Genomic DNA, 13,101 nt, shown 5'->3' with positions numbered 1-13,101 from the left:
TGGCAGCATGGATACAACATTGACTAAGGGACAGAAAGCAGGAGACTGGAGAGAGATATGCAGTGTTTTCCCCAGGGTTTGGCATTAGAACCATTACTCTTTTGGGAACATATATTAATGATGTGGATGGACATGGACATAAAGGGCATAATCGCAAAGTTTGCAGATGAGATGAAACTCAGAAATGTAGTAAGCAATGAAGGGGATAGGAACAGTCTTCAGGAGGACATAGACTGGTGGAATGGGTAGACACATGGCAGATGCAATTTAAAGCAGGGAAGTGTGACGTGGTACATTTTACTAGGAAGAACAAAGAGAGGCAAAAGTAATCAAAATGGTACAACTTTAAAGGAGGTACAGGATCAGAGAGATTTGGAGTATTTGTGCACAAATCTTTTAAGATGCCAGCACTAGTTCATAAGTCTGCTAAAGCAGCATAGGGAATCCTTGGCTTTGTTAATAGAAGAATACAGTAAAAAGCAAGGAAGTTATGCTAAAGCTTTCTAAAATACTGGTTGGGCCTTAGCTTCATTATTGTATTCAATTCTGGGCATCACACTAAGAAGGATGTCAAGGCATTGCCAACAGTACAAAAGATCTATTAGAATAGTAACAAGGTTGAGGGACTTCAATTAATTGGGAGACTAGAGAAGCTGGGGTTGTTTTACTCAGAGCAGAAAAGGTTAAAAAGGGGATTTGATAAAGTTGCTTTAAATCATAAAAACAAAATGCTGGAGCTCTGAAATAAAACCAGAAAGTGCTGGAAAAATTCAACAGGCCTGGCAGCATCTGTGGAGAGAGAAACAGAGTTCACGTTTTGAGTCTAATATGACTCTTCTTCAGAGATCCTGCACCACCCGGCTGGAGCGAGATTTCGGCAAGATCGGGCATCAGAGTGGGAACGTCAGCACCATCTGCTTCCAGCCCAGCTTTCCCTTCCTTACCAGTTCACACAAAATCCTGGCCTTCATTTTACTTTCTGTACCTGATCTGACAGTGAGTTTGCCATTCTAATTCAGCCCACATGCTATTAATTTCACCATCCTTCAATCCAATTGGTAAGGAGATATAGAGTTGAGTGCCCTGTTCCCTCATAACAATGTCATCAGCTCGCATTTTCAGCAACATTTAAAAACCTAAACAAAGGCAAGTCTAACTAATGGCAGACACAGTTAGATATCTTAGATATCCTGCCACAGCAACTTATGACCCAGAGTCTAATTTTGCACAAAAGTCCCTACATCATAGGTATAAGGTAACATGGCACGTTTTTAGCCATGTCCAAGTTCCTCATTAAAGTTGACAGCGTCTTGTGATGAAAGGGAATGAAGAGCAGCCAGCTGCACTGAATTTACAAGATAGATCCCTATGTCAGCAAATTACTGGTGTTTTGCTGTAATGAGGCTGTACAACTAGCCCATCCAAAAGTTAGACAGAATTTAGATGGGCCCAGTATCCAACTAGCTTTACAGTAATCACTCAGAGATTGTGGAAATTGTTATTGAGAAGATGATTGCATGTATCATATTGCATGATTGATTAGAATATTGCATGGTACAATGTGTTAGCACGCTATCTTTTCTACCCTGATATCTGGTTTTGATTTCAGTCCTGACTACTCCCAACAATAGTCACATTACTCTGCTAAATAAAAATTTGAGATGAGGTTGGATACACACAACCCAATTCATGATCCCCTATAATTGAGTTTGAATGGATTCAACCCAGGTCTTAATGTTCATTGGGTCATTGGTGCCCAGAAAATTACCATAAAGTTGTAATCTCTGACAGAAAAATCATAAGGACGGATAATTTTAGGAAAATTTACACTGATTTATTGGAGATAGGCCAATAATGTAGTTGAAACCAATATTTTGTATCTGGCTGTGCAATACATGAATGGACAGTGCAAGTTCTAAACTTAACCGAATAGAACATTAGACGATTGCCCAGTCCCAATGAGGACAAAGCTCAGCATCTACAGGCAATGTTTATTGGTGGTCCCACAAGCCACTGATCTGGTCAGGAGGAAACAATTCCCGTTCCGTTGACATGGGTATTCTGTTTTCGGGAGGCAAACTTCAAAATTAAGGAGGGCGCTCACCTCCTAGTTGCAGACATAATATACAAAATCTCTCTGCTCCGGCTAATCAAAGTGCATGTTCTAAAGATCGTGTGGCTGATCATCTTCCAGCTGCTCCCCCAGCTGCTGGTGACATGCAGGCCAGATGTTTTATGCAGTGACATCAACTGTATCTGTGGTGTTGCTGGATGATCCGGCAGGGCCAACAACAAACTGGATGCTGTGCTCAGAAACCAGATGGAAGCCAAGCTGCTCTGACTGCGAGGTTTTTTTCAGCAATCCCGCAGATGAAACACTGCATAGATACACCTGGTTGAGGCCAGAGGGGTCCATCTGTTTCAGGATAGACACCCTGATTGTGTCCAGAGCACTCATGGTCAAATCTACCAATGTCAAGGTGGTGTTCTTTGACCACTGCTTTCTACTTTCAGTCTGTCACTTAGAAGAAGATCAGAAGCTTGACAGGATGACATGAGAACTGAAAGTGAAACACTGGGGAACTCAAAAGGGATGACAAAGCTCAGAGAACCATGAAAGCCCTCTTTAAGTCCCCAATGCACTGGTGGGAAGCAGTCAAGGCGAACATCACAGAAGATCTCTGATAGCCCTGCACTACTCAGGCATATGATTACCTATGTGCGGGACAGGAGTGTGGAAACTTGCCTCATCAGCTTGGACTAGAAGAAGGCATTTGACAGAATATTGCATACTTAGATGATGGATGTGCTGTTCACATGGGGTTTGGGGAGGGAATCCGCAATTGGATCCAACTGCTCTACACAAACGTCAGTGGCACAGTTCCAATCAATGGGCAGGAATTGAAAAGCTTTCTGACCAAATCTGGAGCCAGACAGGGCTGCTGTCACTCCCCTCTCTTGTTCATGTATTGTATTTAACGTTTTACCATGTCCATCAGGAAGGATGTGAGCATAAGAAGAATGACAATTCCAGGCAGCAGAGGCATACGGATCAAAGCTTTCCTATAGATAAAAGCAAAGAACTGCGGATGCTGGAAATCCAAAACAAAAACAAAAACAGAAATACCTGGAAAAACTCAGCAGGTCTGGCAGCATCGTTGGAGAAGAGCACAGGTGATGTTTTGAGTCCTCATGACCTTCAACAGAACTGTTCTGTTCTGTTGAAGGGTCATGAGGACTCCAAACGTCAACTGTGCTCTTCTCCACCGATGCTGCCAGACCTGCTGAGTTTTTCAAAGCTTTCCTATACATGGATGACATCGCCATCTTCTGCTCAGATCTGCAGTCAGTTCACAGTCTGATGAGCATCTGTGACCAGTTCAAACTGGTTTTAGGAGTCAAAATAAATTACAGCAAGAGCAAGGCCATTTCTTTTGGGAACTGGGTTGACCAATCCATTGTCCCCTTCACTGTCAGGTCAGGCTACCTGAGGGTGCTGGGGATATGCTTCAGGGGGACAAGGATCTGCACCGAAAACTGGAAGGAGTATATAGCCTTGGAAAGACAGAAACTGGGCATGTGGGAGTGACACCAGTTTGGGAAAGAACCTGGTCACCTGGTGTGAGGTACTCTCGGTGTTGCTGTACATGGCTCAAGTCTGGCCCCACTCCTGGGCAGTGGCAGTCATCTGAGCCATCTTCCAATTTATCTCGAGATCAAAGTGGACTGTGTACAATAAACAAATCTCTAGACAAAGGGTGAAAAAATGTACCCAACATTGCTCTCATCCTGATGGCCATCTTTGTGTTCGGCTGGATCAAGCTGTGTGTAGATCCGGGTATACAAACAATAAGTGTCACTATATGCTGAGGCTCTACCTGTTCCCGATATTGTGAAGGATGATTCTGGTCATGTTGCCACAGAATGCTCCGTTCTGGTGGATTGTGCCATATTACTTGTACCTCATGGAAAGGTTTGTGCAGAAAAACACCTTAAGAACAAAAGGAATAAGAGCAAGAGAAGACCATACGCCCCTTCTACCCTGCTCTGCCATTCAACATGATCATGGCTAATCAGGGGCTTCAACACCACTTTCTCAACTGCTCCTCATATCCCTTGATTCCCTGAGAAATCAAAAATCTATCTATTTCAGCCTTAAATATATTCAATGATGGAGCATCCATAACCCTCTGGAGTACAGAATCCCAAACATTCACAACATTTTGAGTGAAGAAATTTCTCCTCATCTCAGTCCTAAAGGATGGACCCATTATCTTGAAACTTGATCTGGATTCCTCAGCCAGGAGAAACAACCTCTCAGTATCTAACCTGTTATGCCTCTTCATAATCTTGAATGTTTCAATGAGATCATCTCTCATTTTTCTAAACCCCAGAGAGTATAGGCCCCATTACTTAGCCTTTCAATGTAGGACACCCGTCTCATCCCAGAGATCATTTTAGTGAACCTTCGCTGTATCGCCTCCAATGCAAGGAAATCCTTCCTTAAACAAGCAGGGTCTTTAATGATCTTAATTATCCTCTGGGACACCCAGGAGACCAAAATTGCACGTAATATCCTAGGGCCAGAATTTTCCCGTTAGCAATTTCGGGACGGGGCCCACTCGCCGACGGGAAAATGACGCGGGATGACGTTGGGAGGAACCCCCGGCGTCATCCCGGTCCATTTAAATTTTTAGGAAGGTGGGCGGACAGCGAAATCAGCTGTCCGCCCGCCGACCTGTCAATGGCCAATTGAGGCCATTCACAGGATAATTAAGATAAAAGTAAAATACTGCAGACGCTGGAAACCTAGAACAAAAACAAAAATACCTGGAAAAACTCAGGAGGTCTGACAGCATCTGCGGAGGGAGATACAGTTAATGTTTCGAGTCCGATTGACTCTTCATCAGAACTAAGGAAAAATAGAAAAGAGGTGAAATAAAAGCTGGTTTAAGGTGGGGTGGTGGGACAGGTAGAGCTGGATAGAGGGCCAGTGATAGGCGGAGATTGCCAAAAGATGTCATGGACAAAAGCACAAAAAGGTGTTGACAGTGGTGATATTAGCTAAGAAATGTGTTAATGGGGACATTAAGGGTAGAAAGCAGGACGAGCAAGGTACAGATAGCCAAAAGTGGGGGTGGGGTGTGGGGGGGGATCGAAATAGGCTAAAAGGTTGAGATAAAACAATGGATGGAAATACATTTAAAAATAATGGAAATAGGTGGGAAAAGAAAAATCTATATAAATTATTGGAAAAAGGGGGATCGGAAAGGGGGTGGGATGGAGGAGAGAGTTTATGATCTAAAGTTGTTGAACTCAATATTCAGTCCGGAAGGCTGTAAAGTACCTAGTCGGAAGATGAGGTGCTGTTCCTCCAGTTTGCGTTGAGCTTCACTGGAACATTGCAGCAATCCAAGGACCGACATGTGGGCATGAGAGCAGGGTGGTATGTTGAAATGGCAAGCGACAGGGATGTTTGGGTCATGCTTGCAGACAAACCGAAGGTATTCCGCAAAGCGGTCACCCAGTCTGCGTTTGGTCTCTCCAATGTAGAGGAAACCGCTTTGGGAGCAGCGAATGCAGTGGACTAAATTGAGGGAAGTGCAAGTGAAATGCTGCTTCACTTGAAAGGAGTGTTTGGGCCCTTGGATGGTGAGGAGAGGGGAAGTAAAGGGGCAGGTGTTGCACCTTCTGCAGATGCGTGGGAAGGTGCCGTGGGAGGGGTTGAGGTGTAGGGGGTGATGGAGGATTGGACCAGGGTGTCCCGGAGGATAATTAAGATCATTAAAGACCCTGCCTGTCCAAACTTAAGACTGGCGGGCAGGCCAGGAGCCCCAGTGGGCTTCTGATAAAACATGAAACCTCATCCACTGGCGGGATGAGGTTTCATGTCTGTTTTTAATAAGTGTAATAAAGTTTATGTTGTTTTTATTAACATGCCCCATCCTGTGTGACATTGTCACTTGAAGGGGACATGTTAATAATGCTTTTATTTTTCTATTTTTACAGTTTTTTAACTTGTCACTAATCTCCTTGAGACAACACTTAGTCTCAGGGAGCAGTGTGCTCTTTTCCACGCATGCACGAAAGAGCGCAGTTTGACAGTTGGGGATTCCATCCCCACCTCCCCCACACAAGAAGTGCATAGCGCTTCCCGTCGGGCAGGCCGCTGGGTGGCCTTAATTGGCACTCAAGATGGTAGCGGGCCCTGTTTCGGCAGCGGGGGTTGGCTGCCCACCCACCACTGAGCCGGTGGGGCCCGCCCACCCGGGGCCCGCCCACCCACCAAGGGCAAAATTCTGCCCTAGGTCTGCTCTCCCCAAAGCCCTGTATACTTGTAGCAAGACTTATTTATTTTGTACTTCAATCACCTTGCAATAAAGGGCAACATGCCATTTGCTTTCTGAATTTCTTGCTGTACTGGCATGCTAACATTTTTGTGTTCCTTGTTTGAATACACCCAAGAATCTCTTAACATCAATATTTATAAGTTTCACACCTTTTAAAAGATAATCTGCCTTTCTATCCTTATGACCAAGTGGATAACCTCACACTTCCAAAGTGGATAATCTCATACTTCCCCACATTATAATCCACATTGTTGTCAACTCACTTAAACTGCCTATATCTCTTTGCGGTTTATTTGTATCGTCCTCCCCACCTAGTTTTGTATCATCAGCAAATTTAGATACATTGCTCTCTGTCTCTTTGTCTAGGTCATTAATATCAATTGCAGATACCTGAGCCCCCAGCAGTGATCCGTGCAGTGCTCCACTGGTCTCAGCCTGCCAAATTGAAAATGCCCCATTCATCCCAAATCTCTGCTTCCTGTCTGTTAACCAATCCCATATCCATGCTAAAATACCACCACAAACTCCATGAGCCCTTATCTTACATATTAACCTTTTGTCAGTCATTTTATCAAATGCCTTTTGGAAATCTAAGTATACTACATATACTGGTTCCCTTTTACATGGCCTATCAGATGGATCCTCTAAACACCCTAATAAAGTTGTCAACAACAATTTCCCTTTCATAAAACAATGTTGACTTGTTCTAATTATACTGTGCTTTTCTCAGTGCATTGTTAAGACTTTCTTAATAATAGATTCCTGCACTTTCCTGATGACTGATGTCAGGCTAACTGGCCTGTAGTTCCCTGTTTTCTCCCTTCCTCCTTTCTTGATTGGTGGCATTACAGTTACTAACTTCCAATCTGCTGAGATTCTTTCAGAATCTAGGAAATTTTGGAAAATCATAGCCAGTGCATCCACTATTTCTGCAGCTATCTCTTTTAGAACCCTAGGATGTAGGCCATCTGGTCCTGGGGATTTGTCAGATTTTAGTTCCTTGAGTTCCTTGAGTACTTTTTCTCTGCTGATATCAATTACCTAAAATTCCTCACTCCTATTAGCCTCTAGGTCACACTTTATTTCTAGTATGTAACTTGTGCCTTCTACTGTGAAGACATTGAACAAAAAATATTTGCCCAATGTCTCTGTCATTTCCTCATTCCCCATGATAACTTACTCCTGTCTCTGCTTCTAAGGAACCAACGTTAGCTATTCTTTTCCTTTTCATATACTTCTTAAAGCTCTTAGAATTTGTTTGTATATACTTAGCCATTTTATACTCATATTCTATTTTTTTCCTTTCAATCAAATTTTTAGTGACCCTTTGGTGGTTTCTAAAACACTCCCAATCCTCAGATTGAGTACTATTCTTCGCAAAACTATAAACCTCTTCTTTTAATCTCGTATTATCCTTAACCTCCTTAGTAAACCACAAATGAATCTTTTTCTCTGAGCTTTTGTTTTTTAATAAAATGTATTTTTGTTGAACATTTTGAATAATTTCTTTAAATGTTTTCCACTCTTTATTTACTGCCATACCTTTTAGCCTATTTACCCAATCCACTTCAGTCAGCTGTCCCCTTATGCTTATGTAATTGGCTGTCTAAGTTTAAGATTCTTGTTAGATGGGAGTGTGTCGTTTTCAAACTTAATGTGGAATTCAATTGTATTATGATTATTATTTCCCAGAGGAACTTTTACTACAGACATTACTAACTAATTGCATCATTGCACAATACTAGATCTAAAATATCCCTAGTTGGTTGCATAACATTTTGTTCCAAGAAACTGTCACAAAAGCATTCTACAAATTCATCTTCCAAATAATCTTTGCCAATTTGATTGGTCTAGTCTATACGAAGATTAAAGTCTTCCACAACTATTACTTTGCCTTTGTTACAAGCTCCAATAATTTCTTGTTTAATGCTCTGTTCAATAATATAACTATTGTTAGGGGGCCACAAGTCAATCAGGCAGTGGTCCACATATACCTTCTTTGAGGTGCTGTGGCTAAAGGAATGGTGAATCCAGTCAAATGATTTCCTGAGCAGACTGTTAAACTCACTTGGCAGAATGCCTCATCGTCAGAACTTTCAAACAAGCACCAAGACAGAGCTTGGCTGGTGATGAGAAGGGTCCTCTCTGTTACGCACACCAGGAGTTTTAGCACCATCACATGCTACCCATGAGACAGCTGTGGCAAGGTACAGACCATGACCACCTCCTTTGCAAAGCAAGTCTGGAAAGAGATGCCATGGGTTTTGTCAAGGTTCATTCTGAGCACCTCCAGAACACAGGACTCAGGGATGCACACTGAGGCAGAAATCAACTGCTGCTTGAGGACAATCAATATAGTTAAAGGTCTGCTCAAAACTTGCTGGTCTTCCAGTGCAAAGAGCTGTCGATGAACGGGTGTTGCTGAATGATTCAATACGAGGTCCAGAACTGTGTGCTAAGAGATACATAAAGCCTTGGGCCAGCCACCACAAAGGCTCAATGGGGAAAAGCCACTGCCAAAGGCTTTCCTATCATAGTGCACCGAGGGGCTATGACCCCTGTAAAACCCCTGGTGCTGTATGCACCAGAGAATGTTTGGCATGAGGTTAAGTGTACATTGTAAATATAACCTGTGATGGCAAGTGTGGTGAAGCACTACATGTAAATATTTGAAAAAACATAAAGCTTTACAAGAAATGTGATTAATCAGAGGTATCAGCAGATGAGCCTTGTGAGACAGAAAATAATGGATAACCAAGAGTGATGATAATGCAGTAAAATTACTGAGGAGCTCAGATTATATCATAAACCAAAAGAGAGAAGATTGTGTGATTTTGAAACTTCACCTGAACTATGAAATAAGAGCAGTCATGAAATTGATCCAATGGGACTTTTTATATATTAATGGGACTCCCATGCTGACGTGGACATAGTTATATGATAGTCGGTTTGTTACAGATTGGCAGCTGCCTGTAAATAGCTGTCTTTTGCCAAGGGTAGAATAGTCAGCAGGAAAGGATGCCTTTGTTTTTCTTTCTCATAGAAATTTTAAGATTATTCTGAATTTGTAGCTAAGTGTGAGATCAAATGTGACTGCTGTATGCAAGACTTCTCTATAGAAGATAGAGAGATAATATAGTAATAAAAGTAAGGGAAGACTTTTGAATTTTGACCACTTTTCCCTAGCTTTACTAATGGCTACTCTTGTTGCAGGATAATACCCATAGTGAAGGATGAAGGATTCTGACATAATGGCCATGATACTTCTGGGGCCATATAGGAAGCAAGTGGCAGCTATGATGGGGCTGGGAATGTGGGGGTGACGTGTGGAGAGAGGTAGGAGGATAACGTTTTGCCACATTTTGAATGAACCTTGAAATTCTGGTTTGTTGTGGAGTTGTGGGGAGGTGGAGAGTGGGTGTGGGTGTAGGATGAGTCTTCTACCAACCACCCCTCCCCCTACATCAAGTGGGTGTGTCACAGTTGGTTCCCAGGCTTCTCCAGTAATTTCCTGCCTTTACAACCTTGAAAGGTTTCAGCAGAACTTACACCAGATATAAATCCCTTTGAAGTTCTCTAATAGATCCAAACATTCACTGGACTAAGGTAACTGATCCCAAGCAGGAGGAAGGGACAGGGGTGGGAAACAAATACCTCCTCAAATTGAAGTAACTTCAGTGGGAGTTGAAGAATTCCAAGAACATATTCAGCACATTGGGCCTTGGCTGCAGGCGAAGAGGCTGACTCATTCTTGAATATACTAACAGAATGAGGCCCCTACAGTTTCCATGTCAGTATGGGAAGTTAATCAAGTCAATAGTTAAGAAATAATGTAGTAGTTATATTGCATGTGGAATAACACAAAAACTAAAGTGCACTGCAAGGCAGTATCACGTCAGGGGATTCAGAACATATCATAAGTTATTAGAACAAATGTTGATCTTTAATAAATTAATCTGAACCTTAGAGTATTATAATTACTGAAATATGCTGCAATCTCTCTTATTCAAAATGTTTTGTGCAAGTGGAACTTTGTTCAATTACCAAATGATATCATTTGAGCTGAATCACAATATCAGATTTTCATAGAATCATAGGGCATAATTTTACATTCCCCTGCTGGTGGGTTTGTTGGGCAGGGGGTTGGTGACTGTAAACTTTCTTGGATAGCCTTCCCACTGGGTTCCCGCCCGCTCTGACCTCTCCGCAATTTTACGCTTGGATGGGTGAGGTCCAGGCCGGCCTGCCCACTCTTGTATCGAGGTCCTTAAGTGGCCAATTATTGACCACTTAAGAGCCATTTCCCACCCAGCCTCAATTTTTGGGCTGGAGGGAGGAGTTCAACTTTGGGGGGAAGCCTGAAAATGAACCATGTTCAGGCCTCAGGTGGGAACAGAAGGCGGGGTGCCTCCATCAGCAGCCCCTTTGTAACGTCGGACACCCCCTCAAAAGATCTGACTCCTGCTGGGACTCCCTACCCCCACTTCCTCTGCGTCTCTACCAACACGCCACCCACCTCTTCTGGGCCCCACCACCCCTCCCTACCCTGCGACCCCCACACATACCTGGTCCTGGAGTCCTGAGACTTAGGCTCCGGGGACCGCATGCAGTCCCAGCCCTGTCTGCGGCAGCTTCTGGCACTGCAGGGACTAGACAGCTTGGCTGGCAAGTATCTGAGATGGGACTTCTTCACAAGTTATGGGCAGGGGTCCCATCTCCAGTCAATTAATGCTTGTTGGAGTGTTATGTGTTCGCCGCCGACTTATTGGCTAGCTGGAAGAGAAATCCCGCCATTGTAAAAATCCTGGCCATAGGGCAGAACTTTCCTGCTCCTGCACAGTCAGGCTTGAAGGGAGGCCTAAGAGAAAGTTTTAAGAGGGGGTGATCTTATTGGAGTCAGGACATCACTGACAATGGCAGTAGGGGCTAGTCAATTTGAATATTTAAGTGCCACTGATAGGCAGAATGGTTGCAGCAGAGAAGGAGGCTATTCAGTCCAACCTGTCTGTCCTGGTTCTCTGCAACAGCAACTCAGCTGATCCCACTCCCACACCTTTTCCCAGTAGCCCTGTAATATTTTTCTCTTTAGATAATCATCCAATTCCTCTTTGACAGCCACAATTGCATCTATTTCCATAACACTCGCCTCTACCATCACTGTCCATGTCTCCAGAATACAACATGCATGTAATAGTAGCCATAGCAACTCAGAATCCCTAAGTGAACTGTAACACACTACCACACTCTCAGAGAATGCCTTCCAGATTCTAACCACTTGCTCTATGAAAAAGCATTTTTTCCATATTGCCTTTGGTTCCCTAGCCATTCATTCAAATTGTGTGGTTCTCAACTATTCTGAAATCCCCCATCCACTCTGTCCAGACTCATCAGATTTTGAACACCTCTATCATTCTCCTCTCAACCTTTGCTTCTCTAAGGAGAACAACCCAAGCTTCTCCAACCTTTCCACATAGCTGAAATCCTTCATCCCTGGAACTATTTTCGTAAATGTTTTCTGCTCTTATTTCTCTTTTTAATATTTTTTCCTACTATTTTTTCAATTCAGCCTGTTTCTTCCTTGTATTATCAATCTGACATCTGTCATACACAACCTTTCTCTGCTACTCCTTCCTCTCTGACCTGGATTTTCGTGGAGTTGCACCAACATGGGATGCCTTTAAAAATGGTGGGCAGGGTTCAATTCTGAGATCCCTGCCTCCATCTCTGGCACAATTTTTGTCGGCGTGGGGCCTGTACATGGCACTCCCGCCCTTGCTGGCTCCATTGTGTGGGTGGGGTGGATATTTCAAACCCCACAATTTTGATTCAGCCAGGCCCGTTCTGTTAATAGCAAAAAACTGCGGATGCTGGAAATCCAAAACAAAAAGAGAAACAGATGTACCTGGAAAAACTCAGCAGGTCTGGCAGCATCGGCGGAGGAGAGCACAGTTGACGTTTCGAGTACTCATGACCCTTCGACAGAACTAATTTTACTTAGTTCTGTTGAAGGGTCATGAGGACTCGAAACGTCAACTGTGCTCTCCTTCGCCGATGCTGCCAGACCTGCTGAGTTTTTCCAGGTATTTCTGTTTCTCTTTTTGTTCCATTCTATTAATAGATGTGGATCATGGGTTCACGCACCTCAAAAGGAGTCATGAACCATGGCAGAACCCTAGTCCTGAGTTGAGAACAAAAAAACATTTCCTTTGAAATACATTGCCCCTCTTACCTTCTCATAAAGCTGTCACAACCAATCAGGCTATTCACAGTATCAATTGACAAAAAGCTTTTATCACCTTCACGCCTCTTAATCTGGTGTAAATAAATGCAAAGGTATTGAAAAAAACTATTCAAACAAAGACCAGGTTATTAGGAACATATGACTTAGGAGCAGAAGTAGGCCATCCAGCCCTTTGACTCTGCTCCGCCATCAATAAGATCATGGTTGTGGTCTGAGCTCCACTTTGCTGTTTCCTCCCCCATAACCTTGACTCTCTTGTCTATCAAAAATCTGTCCAACTTTGCCTTGAATAAATTCAATGACCCAGCCTCCACTGATTTCTGGAGAAGAGAATTCCATATACTAACAACCCTTTGAGAGAAAATATTTATCCTCATCTTCATCTTAAACATAGATCTCTTATTCTTAAACTGTGTCCCCTGGTTCTGGTCTCTCCCACAAATGAAAACATCTTCCCCATATCTACCCTGTTAAATCCCCTCAGAATCTTAGATGTTTTAATACGATCAC

The sequence above is a fragment of the Carcharodon carcharias genome, chromosome 4 (assembly GCF_017639515.1).
Source record: "Carcharodon carcharias isolate sCarCar2 chromosome 4, sCarCar2.pri, whole genome shotgun sequence".
In the NCBI taxonomy this organism is placed as follows: domain Eukaryota; kingdom Metazoa; phylum Chordata; class Chondrichthyes; order Lamniformes; family Lamnidae; genus Carcharodon; species Carcharodon carcharias.
The sequence above is the reverse complement of the archived record's forward strand: the minus strand, read 5'-3'. Positions refer to the sequence as shown.